The sequence below is a fragment of the Sus scrofa genome, chromosome 15 (assembly GCF_054392235.1).
Source record: "Sus scrofa isolate SSC_HxYL_T2T_F1_AM1 chromosome 15, Sscrofa_HxYL_maternal_Yorkshire_Landrace_v2.0, whole genome shotgun sequence".
In the NCBI taxonomy this organism is placed as follows: Eukaryota; Metazoa; Chordata; class Mammalia; order Artiodactyla; family Suidae; genus Sus; species Sus scrofa.
This window is the reverse complement of record NC_139397.1, coordinates 90,753,432-90,773,470: the sequence shown is the minus strand read 5'-3', so window position 1 is coordinate 90,773,470 and position 20,039 is coordinate 90,753,432. Positions and strand designations below refer to the sequence as shown.

The 20,039-nt window shown below is 43.6% G+C and overlaps 1 protein-coding gene across 24 annotated transcripts in view; it reads right to left on the bottom strand.

Moving 5' to 3' along the window:
* MYO3B (myosin IIIB) overlaps nt 1-20,039 on the bottom strand; it is a 453,696-nt gene that overhangs the window by 343,908 nt on the left and 89,749 nt on the right. For 5 of the 24 annotated variants that reach the window (XM_084999452.1, XM_084999451.1, XM_084999453.1 and 2 more), the window contains exon 1: nt 9,466-9,657. The exons of the other annotated variants lie outside the window; for them this stretch is intronic. The gene's annotated coding sequence lies outside the window, so the exon portion shown is untranslated. Of the gene's footprint in view, nt 1-9,465; nt 9,658-20,039 lie in introns of those variants that run through there. 24 annotated transcript variants of the gene reach the window in all.

Sequence of the window (20,039 nt, the reverse complement as noted above, 5' to 3'; positions counted from 1 at the left end):
GTTCTGACCAGCAGAACGTGGCAGAAGCGATGTGTCTAACTTCCATGGCAGGGCCTTATGAGATCAGCAGCTCTGCTTTCATGTACTGGGAAGTTGGCCACCACATGGGAAGTCCAATGACTCTGAGACCACCATGCTGTGAGGAAGCCAGTGAAGAAGAGAAGGGGCCTTGTGCAGGAGCCCAGGGCATGTAAGTGAAGACTTCTCAGAGCCCCCAGCCCAGTCAGCTTTGAGCTTAATGCAGCAGCTGAGGCAATGCTCTAGCTGATTTTCACTATATGGAGCAGAAAAACCATCTACACAAGCCCTGCCAGAATCATGGTAAACCATCAACTGTTGTTCAAGCCACTAAGCATGTGAGCCATGAAGTGTCAGGGTGGTTTGTTACCCAGTGATAAATAACCAGTATCTGCTGCTAAAAGCCTATGCCACTTGGCCTCTCTAATTTTCACTAATTTTCTCTAATTTTACTCTCCAGCAAACCAATTTCTCTTTCTCTATTTTCAGAATTATTTAATTATATATATATATATGCTCAGTTACCTCGAAATCACATTTTATTTTAAAAGAATCTGAGCAAATCATATGTGGACAATTTGGTCCTAGGTTCTATGACAGATATAAAGATTCAGAAAGTTATAGTCCTAGTCCTCAAAGGCCCTTCTATCCAAACAGAGAGATAATCAAATACAGAAATGGCCCCAAATACACAAAGGAGTGAACAAAGTCAGATGCAGAAGTGAGACTGTGACGTGGGAAAGTCCAGGTCCAGGGTTCTGACTGGGACCCTCAGATTTACAGGGAGGCCTCAGTACATGACTGGGGGAAAACCCTGAATCCTGGGGAAGGATCAGCCTTGATTTCCACCTGCCGACCGTGCCCCACACTCATCAGCAAGTCCTGACACTCACACCTCTGCCAGCTCTCCCCTTCCCTCTGCAGGCTTCTGACTTGCCTGGGCCTGGCCCAGCCTCTGCCTGCCCTTCCTGCTCCTATTTTGTCCAGCTCATCCTTATTCTGTCTTGTGAGGTATCTTTCTAAAAACACAGGTGGAGTTTGTTCTTGCCACTGTTCTCCTAAAGGCTAATGGTGTCCATTTCTCTGCAGCCCCAACAAACTCTCAATGGCCATCGGGACCCTCAACATGGGGTTCTTGAGGTTACTTTCTAGTCTCCCATCGCTCATGCCCACAATTCCAGATCTGGACCCACTTTTGCACCGCTTTTCCTCTGCTCATGCTCTCATTTCACCTCATTCATCTGCAATGGTTCAGCGCAGATACAAAGCCAGGCCTTCCTGGATCTCCTCAGTCCAAATTAATCATTCCTCCTCTTACATCTCCACACCCTTTACCCCTTCCCTCAATCTGTCTTAGGTATATTCTTTCTTACAGGAGGGAGTTTCATATATACCTGGAACTCCTGAGGGCAGAAGCACCCCTACAAGTCTGAGCAATCCTCCATCCATTTGTGAATAAATCCTTCATACGTTGAAGGTGCTGATACATTTATATTCAATTGATGTTATCCTGAATATTTATATCTTTAACTCTGAACTGTGATTAAGCCTTCCCAATCTATTGTTCTTAGACATTTGTATTCTCAACCCCAAAGATACACATTAATAACTGAGATTATCAAATCATCCTAGGTGGGATGGACAATGCTAAACACAGGATTATGCCACAAGCAAGCATGTTTCTCTAGAACATATTCTTCGCATTGCATACACTCCAGAATGAAAGACTTCATCACACACATAACATGGTCTTATGCGCGCATGCTTGTTGGCAGTGCCTAGCTTACAGCACAACAGATATATATGACCACCGAAACTTTAAAAATGTATTCTTTAGCTTCTCCTCCAGCTACCATCTCATTTTTCTGCTCCCTTTAGAGCAAACTTATCAAGAGTTGTCTACAGCCACACCCTCAACTTCCCCTCCCTTTCTGAAACAGTTTTATTATGTAAAATGTCATATGTAATCTAACTCTTGTGTAACTACCACCCAGCTCAACAAATAGAATAGTACTATCACCTCAAACTCCAATTTGGTTTTTATCCCCATAGCTCCACTAAAATAGCTCCTGAGAGGGTCGCCATTTTCTTCCATGTCATGGAGAATAGTCAATTCTCAATCTTTGTCTTACTTGACCCAGGAGCATTTGATACAGTTGATCATTCTCTGTCTGTCTCTCCCTCTCTCTCTCAACCCTTTCTTCTTTGACTTCTGTAATACCACCCTCTTTCAGTTCCCCTCTTGTCTTAGTGGCTACTCTCTAAATGTTGCAGTAGCCTTCAGGACCTTGTACCTTCTTTATCTACACCCACTGCCCAGGTAAAGTCTACTAGACCTATGACATTAAACATCATGTACATTCTGATGGCCCCATCCAATGACATCAGACCAGATGTCTCCATGGAGCTCCAGACTCCTGTTTGTCACAGCCTGCTCAATAGCTCTACTTGGATGACAAATATGTATTTCAAACTTAATGTCTGAAATAGAGTTCTCAATTCCTGCCCCATCCCCCAGTAGGTCAGCTCCTCCCACAAGCATCCCCACCTCAGAAAATGGCCACACCTGTTTTGCAGTTTCTCCAACCAACAACCTTGAGATTTTTACTTTCTCCTTACTCTTTCTCATGTCCTATATCTAATTCATCAGCAATCCTATTAACTCCACGTTCAAATTACATCCATAATCCAACTACCTCTCACCACCTCCACCTTGATGCAAGGGGCCACTCTCCCCTTACCTGGGTTATTGAAGGTAAGAACCTCTTACCTTGTCTCTCCATCTCTACGCCTACTCACCACCGCCCCCATCCCTAAAATTCCATTCTCCACACACTATCCAGAGCTCTTTAAAGAGAAGTCATCTTAGGTCATTCTCTATTCCAAATTCTAATGGCTTTCTGTCTCATTCCTAGAAAAATCCAAAACCATTACAGTGGTCTACAAGGCCCTGCACAATCCGTCCCCAGCTCTCTCCCTGTCATCACCTCCCCACCTCCCTTTCTCTCATTATGTTCCAGCTGCCTCGGCCTGCTTGCTATTCCTAAAACATGCTCATCTCCCTCCCATCTCAGGGCCTTTGACCTTACTTTTCCCTGGGCATGGCTGCTCCCTCACTCCTTTTCAACCCTTCCCTCTACCTTATCAGAGAGGCCTTCTCTCAGCCGCTGTATGATAGTAATCCTACCCCAGCTGGCACTCTATTCTCCCAGTCCCACTTTATTGTCTTCAGTTAGGAACCTATTACCACCTGGCATATTACATATTTTATTATTTCTCTTCCCCCTCGAATATATAAACTCCATGAGGACAGGAAATTGCTTTTGTTCACTGCTGTACCTTACGCAGTGCATGATCACAGTGTCTGTTTGGTGAATACTGATCAGATGATTGAATAAATTAATTACAGGCATCCATATACAGTCCATTTGCAAGTAGGTCACTATTCACACACATGCTCTAGGAGAACTGAAATAGTTTTAACTAGAAAAATCTTACATTTTGCCAAGCTTATTTTTGTTTGTTTGTTTGTTTGTTTGTTTTTACCCTGGGGTCATTCTTTGCTTACTTGTAATTTTGTGTGAGGTGTACTGATTTTCTTTTCAGCCCCTTTCCAATTAGAGAGATCATCATTACCAAGCCAATGAACTATTTTTCCTGTTATACATATGTAGTTACATTGGGGATTTTTCCTTTTTAATAGACACAGAAGCCAAAGTGTAAACTCTTGGAAGGAAGTGAAGCGGGGAGCAGAAGCCAGACTGGATTTCCAGAGAAATGCATCATCTCCAAGGCAAAGACACACACTTTACACCTGCCCCTTTGAAGTCAATGGCAAAATGGTGAACTGTCCCAGATAGAGGTAGACCACCAAGGCAGGACCAACAGCAAGTCTAGGGATGAAGGTAACAGGCCAGTTTCTTCACATTCACCCCTCCTGGCCTTGAACTTGAGCTGAGTAGTCAGAGTGCATGGGACTCAGCCATGTGTCCCAGCCTCTGGGCTTCTTCCTCTGCTCATGACTGCATTGCATTATATGAATGGTTTTAAACATTTTGGAGTCCTGGAGCCCTTTCAGAGCTTTGGACCATTGCATTTGTTTCCTAGGGCTGCCATAACAAAGCACTACAAACTGAATGGCTTATATTTATCTTGATTCCCTCTCTCAAGACTGTATTTCCATGTAGTTCCCGTCGTGGCTCAGTGGCTAAAGAATCTGACTAGGAACCATGAGGTTTCGGGTTCAATCCCTGGCCTTGCTCAGTGAGTTAAGGATCCTGCGTTGCCGTGAGCTGTGGTGTAGGTCACAGATGTGGCTCGGATCCCGTGTTGATGTGGCTGTGGTGTAGGCCGGCAGCTACAGCTCTGATTAGATCCCTAGCCTAGGAACCTCCATATGCCACAGGAGTGGCCCTAGAAATGGCAAAAAAAACAAAAAAGACTGTATTTCCAAATAAGGTCACGTTCTGAGATACTGAAGGTTAGGACTTTAATATACCTTTTGAGGAACACAATTCAACTCATGACAACCATTTTCCTAAAAATGGCCCATAATGTATTCCATTTTGGGGAGATTACAGACCTCTTGAGGCTCTTCCTCTGCTACTTATTAGCTTCTATTAACTGTGTGTCTTGAAGCAAAACATAACTCTTTTGAGCCCTGAATCCTCAATTCTAAAGTGACAAAAACCCTACCTATCAGAATCACAGTGGAGATCCAAAGAAATAATGTAAAAGACAATAAATATGAATTGTGAAGAGACAAATGATTGTAAAAGAACTATTTACAGTGGCTGAACTAGGGCCCCAAACTACAGGTTTAGACCAGCAGCCTCTGATTTTTTTTTTTTTTTTTGATTGCATACTCGATCAGTAAGAAATTTTTGAGTGCACCCTCTAATAACAATTCCCTTTCTTATCAATTGTGTATGAGTGTTACCAAATTTAAGAAATGAATAAGATGAAATAATGTTTTTTAATTGGATCCCAAATCACTTGGCAGTTAGACTATAGAGGTTTGACTGTGTCAAACTAATAACTTCCTGCACAATGTACACTGAGGAAGAAGTTTATTGTTAACAGTTAAGATAATTACTATAGATTTATATCCATAGTATTAATTCATAGTTCAGACAACCTTCATGGTAATTTTGAATTTTAAAAAAATGATTCATTGGCAGAGCAAATTAGCTTGTCACTGCTCTTAACCTCACATGGCTGATGAAAAGCTGTCCTAGGAGGAGACGTGTCATCATCAAGAGACAGGCCGGGTAGTGGGACTCCTTGCTGCAGTGCTTGCACCTGAACAAACATCTTCTCAAGCAACAAAATACAAAGACGCTATAAGGGACTAAAAATAACTGCATACAGTTAGTTGGGGCAAATTATAAGTAAGATATAAAAAGGCCAAAAACCTAACTGCCACTTCTGAAGCTCAGGGAGCAAAAGTAAGATACTGTGCATGATCCCTGCACACAGCACCACCAAGGGGAGAGGCAGACCACCTAAGCCACCCCTCCAGCCCAATTCCTAAAGCTGCTTCCACTCTCGCCCCATGTGAGGGACCAGCTCACCACGGAGGGCAAGCAGGGCACCTGTTACTTGCTTTCACTCCCTCATGCTGGAGCACAAGTCCCAGTGATGCCTTGCCTCAAATTTCTTGTCTGGACCCTTGTCAACTTCTACTGATTAAGGAGTCTATGGACCATGGTCCACAACTATCTCAGCAATTTTTTTCTGTTGCTCAGATGTGCCTGCATTAGTAGAATTAGATGCAACCCGAGGGTTTTGGCAGATATCTTTTAGAGCCAGTTGTCCACTTTGTGTAGGTCTATTTAGTTGAAACTTCATGGCATTTGCCACATAACCACTTAATGAGGCGATCTTTAACCTCAGTACTTTCTAGGACACTAAAACTGAACCTACAAGTGCGGCCTTTGCAGCTCCTTGGCTGTGGAGCTCCCTCATGATTTACCTGCAGATCAAACCAGAAAGGGCCATCCAACATTTGGACCAAAGGAAGGTACCAGCATTGATCTTCATAGTTAGTAATAGGAAAACATTATTTGTTTCTTGGTTTTTAGATTTAAAACACGTAGGCATAGAGGTCTTCCTATTTCCTCTCTGCCCCAGATGAGTTGTTCTGTATCCTCCCACACTGGAGGTCACTGGACAGTCAATACCTCTCCTTTATTCTGCTTCTCCCTCAAGTGTATGTTGACATGAATGAGAGTATCTATCAAGGAACTAATGCGGTCAAGAGGGTTAAGTTTGGAGCAGGGGAATTGTGGGGGAAGTGGAGGGGGTGGTGTGGGTGTGTTTCCTTTCTGTCTCCTTGGATAGATTCAAAGAATGATGATAAAAATAGATGAACCTGTTATTCTAGAGGGATTTGATGCTACTCTGTCAAGAGAGGAAGACCAGAAGCTGACCAAATGATGAAGCTCTGAGCATAAGTAGAGTTGTTCAGGGACCCACGTGACAGAGTGTGGCCCAAAGCTACTCAGGAGAGAGGACACTTCCCTTCCTCTGGGTGGAACCAGTGCTTTGGCATCTCAGAACCAGAGGCTTTACAGGTAACCAGGACCAGCGGCCCCAAGGCAGGGGTGTTGGGGTGGTGGTTGAGTGGGCAATAGATATGGGCAAAGAAGAGTCAGACAGGAGAGAAATAAGAGGACAGAAGTTGCATAATGATGGTAGCTCAGAATGGCTGTGACCACCAATGGAGCACATCCTTGAGGATTTCTAAGAATTCCAGGGCAATTCTTTGAGACGTACTGTAGGCAGAATAATGGGGCACAAAGATGTCCGTGTCCTAATTCCAGACTCTGTGAATATGTTAGGCTACACTCAGGTTACATGGCAAGGGAGAGTTAAGGTTGCAGATGGAATTACAACTGCTAATAAATGGACCTTAAGATGGGAAGATTACCCTGAATTACCCTAGGTGGGCCCAGTGTAATCATAACTGTCCTTAAATGGGGAAGAGGAAGGCAGAAGAGCCAGTGTCAGAGTGATGCAACAAGAGAAAGACTTAACCAGGAATGCAAGCAGCCTCTAGAAGCTGAAAAAAAAAGACAGGAAAATGGATTTTCCCGTAGAACCTCCAGAATGAAACTCAGCCCTGGTGACGCCTCGATTTTAGCCATTGAGATTCATTTTGCACATCTGACTTTCACAACTGTTAAGATAATAAATTTGTGGTTTAATCCACATCTGTTTGTGATAACCTGTTACAGCAGCAGTAGGAGATTAACACAGGGGATGTGCACCTCAGATCGTGCTGTTATGGGGTTCAGCCTGAAGACATTAGAAACACATTAAATATTAATCAGCACTATCATGCAGATGCGGAAGGGTTTCCAGAAATTTCCAAATCAGGCAGAATCCCTGTGACTTGGTGGCCTAGAGGTAACTAATTTCAAAGCCAGCCTCAGTCCTTCAAGCACTAGGCTTCCCATCCCCTCCACTCTTCCAGCTCGAAGGTGTAGAGAAAGGGACACTTTGATCAGAGCTAGGGGTAGACTGCAGGGTGAGGGCAGCCAGGAGAGGCCACACCCATCAAGACTGATAAGAAGTGCAGTGTGCATGCAGGAGCTTCCAACCCAAAGGACAGGTGACACAGAGACAGGGCTACAAGGGGACCAGGACTCCAGAGAGCAGAGCCAGGCTTCAAACCAAGAATGTGAGGCCCAAGTAAGCAGCAGCTGAGGATCTGGGTACACAGGAAGCAACACGGCCACAGGATCCAGGAAGAGACATCCCCTACTCCCATCCATCCAGTACTTCTCATTATTCCCTGAGCTGCCCACAAACTACATGTGAGGCTAAAGAACACAACCTGGAGGAAGCCTGGTGGAAGGCAGTGCCCATATTTCACAGCCAGGACCAGGCATGATGCTAGGATGCCTGTCTGCCCTCTGTGCAGGTGGTGAAGCCCTTCAGGACACAGGAAGACTGGAACACCACTCCTTGGATCATGCTCCACTGTGCTTAGCCCTGCCCAGGTGGACACCTGGATCTTCTGAGAAATCTTCACCACCTCACAATACCTGTGCCAGATATGTGATGGGCCACTACAGCTACTTCTCAAAGTCCTAAGTTCTACTTCTACCATGCAGTTCCCTTTATTCTGAGATGGAAAGACTGAATGTCAGGAGTCACCTCCTCTCATTCTGTACTCCACCCTAGAAGTCCTGAGTCTGGAAGGAACTCAGAGAAGAAATGCAGTGCTCCCTTGTCCATGCTAAGCACCGTGGAAGGGAGGGGCTCCTCCTTGGCCAGGCAGGGCTGGATGGGGAAGGAAGTCTTGGCTCAGCCATCCAGAGCAAGGGAGAGCAGGAGCTCATGGACCCACCTCCTACCTAGGAGCATATTGAGTCCTGCTAGACATGTTTTGTAAGAGCATCTTGATTTCTACAGAAATACCACCTGGGGGTCGATGGCGTGGAAGGCTGGTCAATCTAACCCTCTGCTCCCCACCACTCTTCTAGGCTAAACTCCTCCCTCTTACCCCAAACCCTTCCCATCCCTATTCATGCCTCAAGCAGCCCTCTAGGATCAACAGGCTCCAGACTAGCTTCCTTATGCCACCATAACAAAGAGCCACAAATCAAGTGGCTCTAAACAACAGAAATTCATTCCCTCATAGTTCTGGAGGCTAGAAGTCCAAAATCAAAGTAGCATCAGGTCCATGCTCCCTCTAAAGACTCTAGAAAAAGCTCCTTCCTGTACAGTAGAAAAAAAGGGGTGGTGCTCCTTCTGACTTTGAAACCTCATGTTAACCATGAAAGACTGCCTTCCTGTTTGACCCCTACTGAACATACGGCCACAATTAAATTCATTTTCTGCTTGTAGATTGTCAAGCCATGGCTCTCTCAGCCTATACAGCTCACCAGGGTTTCCAAGCTTGTTAAACAAACAAACAAAAACCCCATTGTTCTTGGTATAGGGATCTTTGGGGATACCAACTCTGTCATGTGGCACACCAGCTACCCTTCCATGAACGTGATCAAGAGGCTACTAAGTCCTCCAACTCATTACACATTTGAAAGCATTCAGCAGGCAAGAGGGTCTGCAGAGCCCTGCCCAAGGCCTCCAGGGCTTCCTGCCATGTTGACCAGCGCTCCTCAGTACAATCCCTCCTGGGGTCTGATCCATCACCACCATCATTCTCCAGCCTGTGGTTCTCTATCTTGGCCACAAAGACATCATAACAGATTTTACCTACAGGTAAAACTTCACATATGTTCTGTCTAAAACAGTCCCCCTTTGTATTCATCTTGCAGTAAAACCAAACAAGGAAATTAGTCAAACATGACTTATTTTTAGTGAACCCGTGCCAATTCCTAGTGATCACAGATTTTTCTTCTAAGAATTCATAAACTATTCAAGGGGGAAAAAAAAAAAGAATCTCAGTGGCAGGCCAAGCATAACAGTCAAGCTCACCAGACAGCAGTCTGCAGATGCTGCCTTCCTCTCTGTTTTGAAGAACTGAAGCACATTCTCCGCTTCCATTCGTCTAACGCTATTCCTGTTCCCGAGGATTCTTCCAGGACCACTGTCTGGGTCAGCAAGCTCCTCTGTATCTCCCGGCAGTCCCTGGGGGACTCCTCCCAGCCAGGAAACCTGAACTCATCTGCAACAGCTCAGTGCTCTCCTTACAATTCCCTCCCCTGGCTTGGGTTTCTGTCTCCCTTTGCCAATGTTTTTACCCTTTCCAGGCCAGGATGGAAAAAAAATCATTGTTTTTGGTGGAGAAAGTGGTAACCAAAGGAAATCCAATCTTAAGTGCCCCCTGCGTAGAGTTCCTGCTACTATTCCTTTATCTGTCCCATTTTCATTCTGGAAATGAAATTTCCAGAATCTGGGGAAGGCTGTACCTGCCAAGAAGGCTAAGGGGACCCTGCAGCAGGAAGTAGCCGAGCCCCATCACACAACACACCCCCCAAGACAGAGGTGCCACAGAGATGGAACTGAGAGGAAAGGAAAAGCTTTGCAGCCTCAGTTCTCCTCAGAGGATGGAAAACAGCATCATCACTCACTGCAGAGGTAATGGGAATAGAGACTAAGGCCAGCTCTGCTCCCCAAGGGGCAGTCCTGCTGGCACATTCATGGGTGAGTATTGGGCTGGGGAGTAGCCACATCTCTCAGAAGTGTGTCTGTTAACAAGTTGTGACCCATGAACATTCAAGGCCAAGTCCCTCACACAGACGCAGTAGAAGCAGTAAGGATTTATTGAGAAATCAGTCTTCATTCTCAATTTCCCACATAATCATCAAACAACCAATCAGTCAGCTAAACATTCACAGGACTGATCTCACCAACAGTGCAGGAGGATTCCCTTTTCTCCACACCCCCTCCAGCATTTATTATTTGTGGACTTATTAACAACAGCCATTCTGATTGGTATGAGGTGGTATCTTGTGGTAGTTTTTTGTTTTTGTTTTTGTTTTTTGTCTTTTTGCCATTTCTAGGGCCGCTCCCATAGCATATGGAGCTTCCCAGGCTAGGGGTCTAATTGGAGCTGTAGCTGCTGGCCTATGCCAGCTGCCGGCCTACGCCAGAGCCACATCAACACCAGACCCAAGCCGCGTCTGCAACCTATACCACAGCTCACGCCAACGCCAGATCCTTAACCCACTGAGCCAAGCCAAGTTGCGGATCAAACCCGCAACTTCATGGTTCCTAGTTGGATTTGTTAACCACTGAGCCACAACGGGAACTCCTCTTGTGGTAGTTTTGATTTGCATTTCTCTAATCATCAGTGATGTTGAGCATTTTTCATGTGCTTGCTGGCCATCTGTACATTTTCCTTGGAAAAATGTCTATTCAGGTCGTTTGCCCATTTTTCCATCAGGTTGTTGGCTTTTTTGCTGTTGAGTTGTAGAAGTTGTTTGTATATTGTAGAGATGAAGCCTTTGTCTGTTGCATTATTTGAAACTATTTTTCCCATTCTGTAAGTTGTCTTTTTGTTTTCTTTTTGGTTTCCTTTGCTGTGCAAAAGCTTGTCAGTTTGATTAGGTCCCATTGGTTTATTTTTGCTCTCATTTCTGTTGCTTCAGGAGACTAACCTGAGAAAATATTCATAAGGTTGATGTCAGAGAATGTTTTGCCTATATTCTCTTCCAGGAGTTTAACGTTGTCTTGTTTTATGTTTAAGTCTTTAAGCCATTTTGAGTTTATTTTCGTGCATGGTGTGAGGGTGTGTTCTAGTTTCAATGATTTACATGCAGCCGTCCAGGTTTCCCAGCAATGCTTGCTGAAAAGACTGTCTTTTTCCCATTTTATGTTCTTGCCGCCTTTGTCAAAGATTAATTGACCATAGGTGTCTGGGATTCTTTCTGTGTTCTCTATTCTGTTCCATTGGTCTATAGGTCTGTTTTGGTACCAGTACCACACTGTCTTGATGACTGTGGCTTTGTAATATTGCCTGAAGTCTGGGAGAGTTATGCCTCCTGCTTGGTTTTTGTTCTTCAGAATTGCTTTGGCAATTCTGGGTCTTTTGTGGTTGCATATAAATTTTTGGATTGTTTGTTCTAGTTCTGTGAAAAATGTCCTGGGTAATTTGATAGGGATTGCATTGAATCTGTAGCTTGCTTTGGGTAGTATGGCCATTTTTACAATATTAATTTTTCCAACCCAAGAGCAGAGAATACCTTTCCATTTCTTTACATCTTCTTTAATTTCCTTGACTAATGTTTTATAGTTCTTGGCATATAAGTCCTTTACCTCCTTGGTCAGGTGTATTCCCAGGTATTTGATTTTTTGAGGTGCAATTTTAAAAGGTATTGTCTTTTTGTATTCCTTTTCTAATATTTCATTGTTAGTATACAGAAATGCAACTAATTTCTGAATGTTAATCTTCTATCCTGTTACCTTGCTGAGTTTGTTGATCAGTTCAAGTAGTTTTTGGGTTGAGTCCTTAGAGTTTTCTATATATAGTATCATGTCATCGGCATACAGTGACAGTTTTACTTCTTCTCTTCCTATTTGGATGCCTTTTATTTCTTTTGTTTGTCTGATTGCTGTGGCTAGGACTTCCAGTACTATGTTGAACAACAGTGGTGAGAGTGGACAACCACTATGGAGATCAGTATGGAGGTACCTTAGAAATCTATACATAGAACTACCATATGACCCAGCAATCCCACTCTTGGGCATATATCTGGACAAAACTCTACTTAAAAAAGACATATGCACCTGCATGTTCATTGCAGCTCTATTCACAATAGCCAAGAAATGGAAACAACCCAAATGTCCATCAACAGACAACTGAATTAGGAAGATGTGGTATATATACACAATGGAATACTACTCAGCCATAAAAAAAGAATGAAATAATACCATTTGCAGCAACATGGATGGAACTAGAGACTCTCATATTGAGTGAAGTAAGTCAGAAAGAGAAAGATAAATACCATATGATATCATATATCTGGAATCTAATATAAGGCACAAATGAACCTTTCCACAGAAAAGAAAATCATGGACTTGGAGAATAGACTTGTGGATGCCAAGGGGGAGGAGGAAGGAGTGGGGTGGTTTGGGAGCTTGGGGTTAATAGATACAAACTAGTGCCTTTGCAATAGATTAGCAATGAGATCCTGCTGTGTAGCACTGGGAACTATCTAGTCACTCATGATGGAGCATGATAATGTGTGAAAATAGAATGTGTACATGTATGTGTAACTGGGTCACCATGCTGTACAGTAGAAAAAAATTGTATTGGGGAAATAACTATTAAAAAATAATAAAATTATATATATATATAATATTTTGAAGAAAATGGGAAAAAAGAATAACTGATCTCATGGGTGGCTCTTTTGAATGGAAGTTTTCAATTCTTGAGTTAGAAGGGAAAGCAAATTCCTTACATATACTTTTGAGACTTTTTTCTTTGAGAGCCTCCAGCAAAAACTGAATGCTTACTAAGTACTGTTCCAGGCACTTTATATTTATTCATTGCTCATAACAACTCTCCCCTTTACAGAGGAAGAGACTGAGGTGCAGAGACATTAAGTAACTTAGGTTTGTACAGCTTGAAACTGGCAAAACTGGTATTTGAACCCATGCAGACCTAGTATTGAACACTGAGGTAAACGAATTGTAGAAACAGTCTGATTTTCCACCCCTTCCTGTATCTACACTCAGCGTGATGTCACCAGTGTGAGAGCAGCTGTGCCTAGCTTGCAAGATGATGAGAAACCAATACAGTAGAGCCTCATCATCCCAGACAAGCCCATCCTAAACCAGCCAGCCCCCATCCAAAGCCCCAGCTGCACGAGGATGCCCTGCCAAGATCCACTCCAAGAACTCAGACTCATGAGAAACAATGCATGATTGTTGTTTTAAGCAACTAAGTTAGGGGGTGGTTTGTTACACACCAGTAGATAACTGACACAAACATCAATGCTTTACCACTATGCTATATTTTCTTTCTGATGCCACTGGCTTCACTGGACTCCAGAATTTTCCAGGAATGGGCAATTCTAGCCATGAAGAGCCTTCATCCAGATTTCTACCTTATCACTTTTCATCTTTGTGTCATGCCCGCCCTATCACCATGCCAACCCACAACAGCAGTTTACTGCCATTCCCCAACTTTATTCCCTCGTTCCTTCTGGAATCAAGAGGAAGCTAGGGTACCTCAAATCCCTTTGTATTATTTTGAGCTCTGTTTCCTTGCCTACCCTCTTCGCCCATCTTTCCACCATTTAGGAGCTAAGTGGGAATTAGCCAAAGTGTGTGGCACCAAAATAATGAAATCAGGGTAACAAGGGAGAAAGCATGGATAGTCCTTTAAGTCAACACCTCTCATTCCCTGGCCTTCCCCTTCTCTCCATGTGGGTTTCTTACACCACACCAATGGGGGCTGAAAGTCGCTAGAGGCACACTCCTGCTTTGCCATCTGATCCCCAAATGAAACCTTGCAAAGCTGAACTTTCCCCACATGCCAGGAGGCAGGAAGGGCAGCAAGCGGCACCTCCACAGGAACTAATAGCCCCAGCTGCTCAACTCAAATTAGAACAGAGTTTGGAAATACACGTTCCACAAAGCGGAAGCCTGCTGGAGCATTTCTGCCCACTGCCTCCAGCTCATGTGTTCCCAAGAAAATGGAGAGGATGCCCCTGGGGGAGGGAGGGATGGCACCCCCACGGTATCCTGAAGAGTAGGAATCACATCCCAGGAAAACAGGACTGGAAACCTCTCAAAGAAAGAAAAAGTCTCATTTAAAAAAAAAAAAATACTTGCTGTTTTTCTATCAGACTATTTCAAAACTTTGTTTTGCTATTAGGCACTCAATAAATGCTAAATGATGCTAACTCTTCTAGCTCTTCCCGCTTTATGAGTGAAGCTGGGTTTGTGAGGGTTTGTTGCTCAGAAGGCCAATAGCTAAGTGACCTGGGTTGATGAAGAGAAACCAGAGTTCCCCCAGGGGTAAACCCAGACTTACTGTGCCATTAAACACCCACAGCCCCCACTCATTACACTCCAACCATAGTTTAGTTTAATTTCTTTTCCTTATATTTCACAGCCCTAAGGGAAAATGTCCTGTGACAATTCTGTAATAGTAAGACAATTACTGGTGACTCAGGACTCCCTGCTGCCTCTGCATCTTCTCCTAGCTGAGGAGCCGGCTTCCCATGTAGGAACAATTTGGTCTGTGAATTAGGAAAGTCAGAATAAAAGGGCCCTTTACCTTTTAAAAATGATATAGAAATTCATATGAAATGATATGAAAATTCAGCTCAAGGAGCCTGCTTCAGAAAGAGTCTATTGTAGCATTGAGACCCTGAGGAAACCTTTCAAAGAGACTCAAGCTTTCTGAGCCCCACCAACCACAGAATCCAAGTAGCCCAAGGATATCCTATTTGATGTCTCTTCCTTACTCCTTTTTTTCTTTCTTTCTTTTCTTTTTTTTTTTTTTGCTATTCGACTTCTGCCCATTTCACTTTTGCCAATGAATGAGAGAGGACACAGTAAAACTATGTTCTCCTTGAGGAGAAAAAAAAAACAAAACCTGTCTTTTTCATCTTGCAACTCAAGCACTCAATCCTACCCTGACTTAGGGTGAACAAGTTAGAGATGTCATAGGTTAGAGGGTGCAGTCATTCCCAAATCCCCAGCAGACCGTGTTACAAAGCATTTTTGTAAAGGGGTAGTTTCCAAAAGCATTGGAAAGCATTTTTCCCCACAGGCATAGAGTTCTAGAGACAGGCTAAGTCCTCAGACTTGACTGTGAAATTCTAGTTGGCCACAAGAGTCTAATAATGCACCACAAGTGAGAACTTCAGGTGTTAGATCCTCCTAAATCACTATTTAAAATAGTTTCCATGAGAAAATGCATTCTAAATCAGGATGCCAGAAACAGATTTCCATTTACTCTACAACCGAAGTGAGGTTTCCTACTGAAAAACTAAGACGAAGGTGAAAGGGAGGAGATGCTGGCTGTACCAGAAACAGCCCTGACAGTCAGGGCAGGTGCAGGTTTTGCAAGGAGGCTGGGATGGCACAGAAGCGACTGGTACCAGTAACGATAACCCGAAATGCCTCTCTGCTTTTATGTAACATCTGTTCTGCAATTTTTTAGTTCAAACACTTAAGCGTTCTAAATCAGGAACTGAAACAGTTGCTTGAAGGGAAGTTTGAAGAAGGGAGGGGTTTCTGGTCTGGGAGTCATAAACCCACGAGCCCAGCAGAGCCTGTCACCACCGGTGACGACACTCTTGACTTCTGTTCTTCAGTCCCTTGATGGACACAATCACCGATACTAATAAAATTCTCATTCTCAGGTTTACAGCGTCAGTTTGAAACTGGGAGCATGGAGAATTATAAGCATCTTTAAAGGCAGATATCTTATTCATTTCTTTTTTTTTTAATTGGAAATTATATTCAAGCCAAACTGGGGATTTTAAGTCAGGAATAGCTTCTCCAAAAGCTTCGGGAACTATTCCCCTGTTCGTGTCTTTCTACTCCAGTCCCCTTGGAGCTCGATTCACACTTCATCAATAAATCAATACAATTTAAGGAAGGGCTTTGGCTTCTCCATGTAGCTGCAAAACTTGTGGCCTTTGCAGTCAACCTTCACAGATCAAATCATTTTCCCCTCTTTGGGTGCATGACCAGGGGCCTTCTCCCTGGGCTTCTAGTTTTCTCCTCTAGCAGAAAGGGTGGTGATAGCACAGACCAAAGGCGTTTGCATTTGTGAATCTCTAGCACTGCACCTGCCATCAGTCAGCCATCAATTGACACTATTATCGTGCCTTCATCCTGCAACCCCTTGTCCTAGATTTTGTCCCCCCCTGAGTTAGTCTCTCAGGGAACCTGGTAAACATGAAAGCTGGTGAGTATAGCGGGTTAGTGAATTGTGCTCCCTAAAGGTATGTCCCCTTGGAACCTGAGAATGTGGGCTCATTTGGAGTAAGGGTCTTTTGTAAGCATAATTAAGACAAGGATCCTGAGAGGAAATCATCTTAAATTAGGAGGAGGCCTAAATCCAGTGACAGAGGTTGGAGCTTTGCAGCCACAAACCAAGGAACACCTGAAGCTGCTAGAATCTGGAAGGGGCAGAAGGATTCTCCTCTAGAGCCTTCAGAGGGAGCACGACTCTGCTGACATCCTGAATATCTGGCCTCTAGAACCCATGAGAGAATACATTTCTGTTGCGCTAAGACACCAGGTTTGTGGTGAGGTATTGTGGCTGCTCTTGGAAAAACCAATAGAGCTGCTACAGTTTGGAACAAGCTAAATTTGGTGAGGAAAGCACACCCAAGTGTAATTTGCAATTATCACCAGTTCTTTCTCCAAATCATGTACTACAGGGAAGCTTCTCTTTAGGAAAATGAAAATCACTGGCCTCAGGGTCTAGAATGTTCAGGCCATGCTGCCCCATCCACTCCCAGCCAAGGACACTTCTGCTGGGAATCTTGAAGACACTCTGCACTTTTCCACAGGAAGGATGTGGAAGCACTGAATGTGCAGTAAGGCTCGGGTCAGAGTTGGCTGCTATCTGGCCCCAAATAAACGGGCAGGTGACATGGTGCTCAGTGCTCGCATAATAAACCCACCCATGCTAGTCCACACTGCCTTCCTGTCCCCCATCTGTGGAGGTCAAAGAGGTCCTTAGCCAAGGACTCCGAGCTAAGGAAAGAGACCTGGTTACCAAGAGAGGCACATAACTGAACACTTCTCCTCACTCTCTGGGTTCTTGCAAATACATCTCTGAAACAGATCTCCTTTTCAGTGAATATATCCAGGTCATCTGCAAGATCCTTCTAAGTTTTTGGGATTCTGAAGGCGTCCTCAGGAGAGAGTCGTGAGGGAGGTGTTGTCGAAGCCACTAGATGCCCAGAGAAATGGTTTTCCCCCCTTTCCTCTCTTCTGACTCCTGGAGAAAAATAGCAGCAGACAGAGCAGTGACTGGCAGAGAGGGGTGACTTTTTTGGAGCAAAGGCATTAGGCAAGATGACACATGCTGACAGGTTCAGCAAATAGCACTGCCCTGCCAATCAGCAGATAATTTCTCTGTGTTGGCAACGTAGGAACGATTGCAAGTCACCCAGCATTTCAAAGACAGGTCACGACTACTCCAAGTGTCATCCTCTAATGTGAAGGTCAAAAGGAAGGAGAAGAGGGGTGGAGGCAAAGAGGGGAAAGTGAGGAGACCTGTGTGCAGGCAAGGCTGCCCCCTCCAGGCAGGTCTTGCCTCCTGTTTCCTCACAGCACCCCCAGGGAACCCCTGTAATCACCTGTTTTGCTGACATCGGAAGCTCCCACCTCATGTGTTAGCAGGACTTCATTTCTAAGGTCTTTGTAATCCATGAAAGTCACTTCTTCCCTAAAGCAGGAAAGGTCTTCTTTTCTTCCCTTACTGGATAATTTACACAATTTATCTCCAGTCAGGAAAGGGTTGTGGGAAGAGGTGAATGAGAAAGGCTGGAAGAGGAAGCCACACACGGTACTCTGGACCCCAGGGAGTGCTCTGCAATGGACTTCGTTGTTGAATTGAAGATAATTCCAGAACACTGACAACACTCATAACCAGAGAGGAAGGAAAAAATTCTGAGGCCGAACAGATTCAAAGGATTTTTGTCATTATTTGCCATTTGCTTTTCTCCTTTAAGAAAGGAAACGCTGAGATAAAATGAGAAAGAGAGCCCCATGAAACACACAGGCAGAATCTAAGTACCTATTTAAAATGTGTAAATGTTAAATTTCTCCACTCTCCATCAAAGTGCTTTTCTGAGGAAAAGATACATCTTTAGCATTCAGGATTAAGACAGAGTGTACACATGCATGCACACGCACACATGTACATAAACACATGTACCCACAAGGCCAATGTACAACTTCTTAAGCAAATAACTCGTCCAGTATAAAAAGCTATGCATTATATGCAAATATGCTACATTAAAAAAAAAAAAAAAAACCCTCCATCCTTCCTGTCAGGAAATGTCAAGTTGGCTGTTAAGGTTGTGATAATGGCCAGTGTTGAGCACACAATTGTACTAAGGGTCTGCTCACAGACTAGTGCTGACACTCCCTAGTTCCATCTGATTCATCATTTGCACGGGAACCTAGAGATGGTAAAAGGGCAGGAGGTTACACTAGGAGGAAAGCAAGCAAGCTTCAACCTACTTTGAGATAAGGATCCTGGTCCTTAAGATCCTTTTCTAGCAATTGCTTTGTTCCTGAAGCGGGGGGCTTGGTTATTTGTGTTTCAGATCTAGAACTTTCTCCCAAGATGGAAAAAGTGAGAGGAGTGAGAGTAGAAAGGTTATTAAAGATCAGAGATCTGGCTGGCATAGAAGCAAACTAAGAGGAGTTATTGGAGATGAAGGGTCTGTTTAAACACACACACACACACACACTCTAAGCTGCCTCATGTTTATTATCTTATGAAATTTTTTAAGTTTGTATGCAAATGCACACTAAAAAAAAGAGGGGAAAAAATAAGCTCAAGTGGATCTCTTATCAAAAGTACATGTATCTTGCTAATCAGAAACCACACCTTAATTCTAATTTTTGAGAAATTACGCAGCTAGAGATTATGCAGCTACAGTAAATAGAGTAAACTATTTGTAAAAAATCAACACACACACATCATCTCAGACACCATTTCATTTTCTGCCGTATTACTGTACACAATAATGCTTTGGGGTCCTGCATGCTTACATGGTTTTGATCATTCACCAGCCTATTAAGTTAAAAAGCCAGAAGCTCTGTCTGTCCTTCTCATCACCAGGATCTGTTTTTGTACTATGGAAAAAGCAAAAAAAAAGGCCAAGTCTGGCTTGGGTGAGAATCGTTTTTGGAAAAATGGTGGGTGGTTGTTCACATCTGGATTAGGTACAAAAATGATAACATTATGATGAGGACCGCCTCAGAGCCTCATCTGCATATAAATAGACCTAATCAGAAATGCAAATTGCAATCAGGGAAATTTTTAAAGGCTGTGAGAGCTGTGAGATTGTGCCGATAAGGAAAGGTTGTAGCAAGTGTGTTGTTAAAGCGGTTAAAGGGCTCCCAGTCGGCCCAGAGCCTTCCTTTGAAAGAGCAACGTGGAAGGTACAGATCTCTCAGCCTGCAACCTGCCTGGATGGAGCTCTCAGATAGCTTCATTTTCCATAACTGGAGCCCTGAGTTGGCCAAACATCAGCCCTATTCTGATGAAAGACAAACAATCAATCCTCTTGTACAAACCCCTAATGAATATAGACAATAGAAAATATACTGCCGTGTAAATACCCTTCAAACAGACCTCTTTGCACAATTTCCCATTGAGACGGAAATTAAGGGATGGAGAGAAAGTCATGACCAATGTAACGTTTTCCTGATTTTTCTTTTTGTGCCGATATACATTTTTTTCATCCCTAAATTTTTCAGAATACTGGAAAAAGATTCAAACTTGGGGGGGGGGAAATGACCAGACATGACTATTAAATTAAAAAAAGAAACACCAGTATTTAGACAGATTACTTCATCTAAAACTGCATTTTCAGTCTTTTTGTACAAAACAC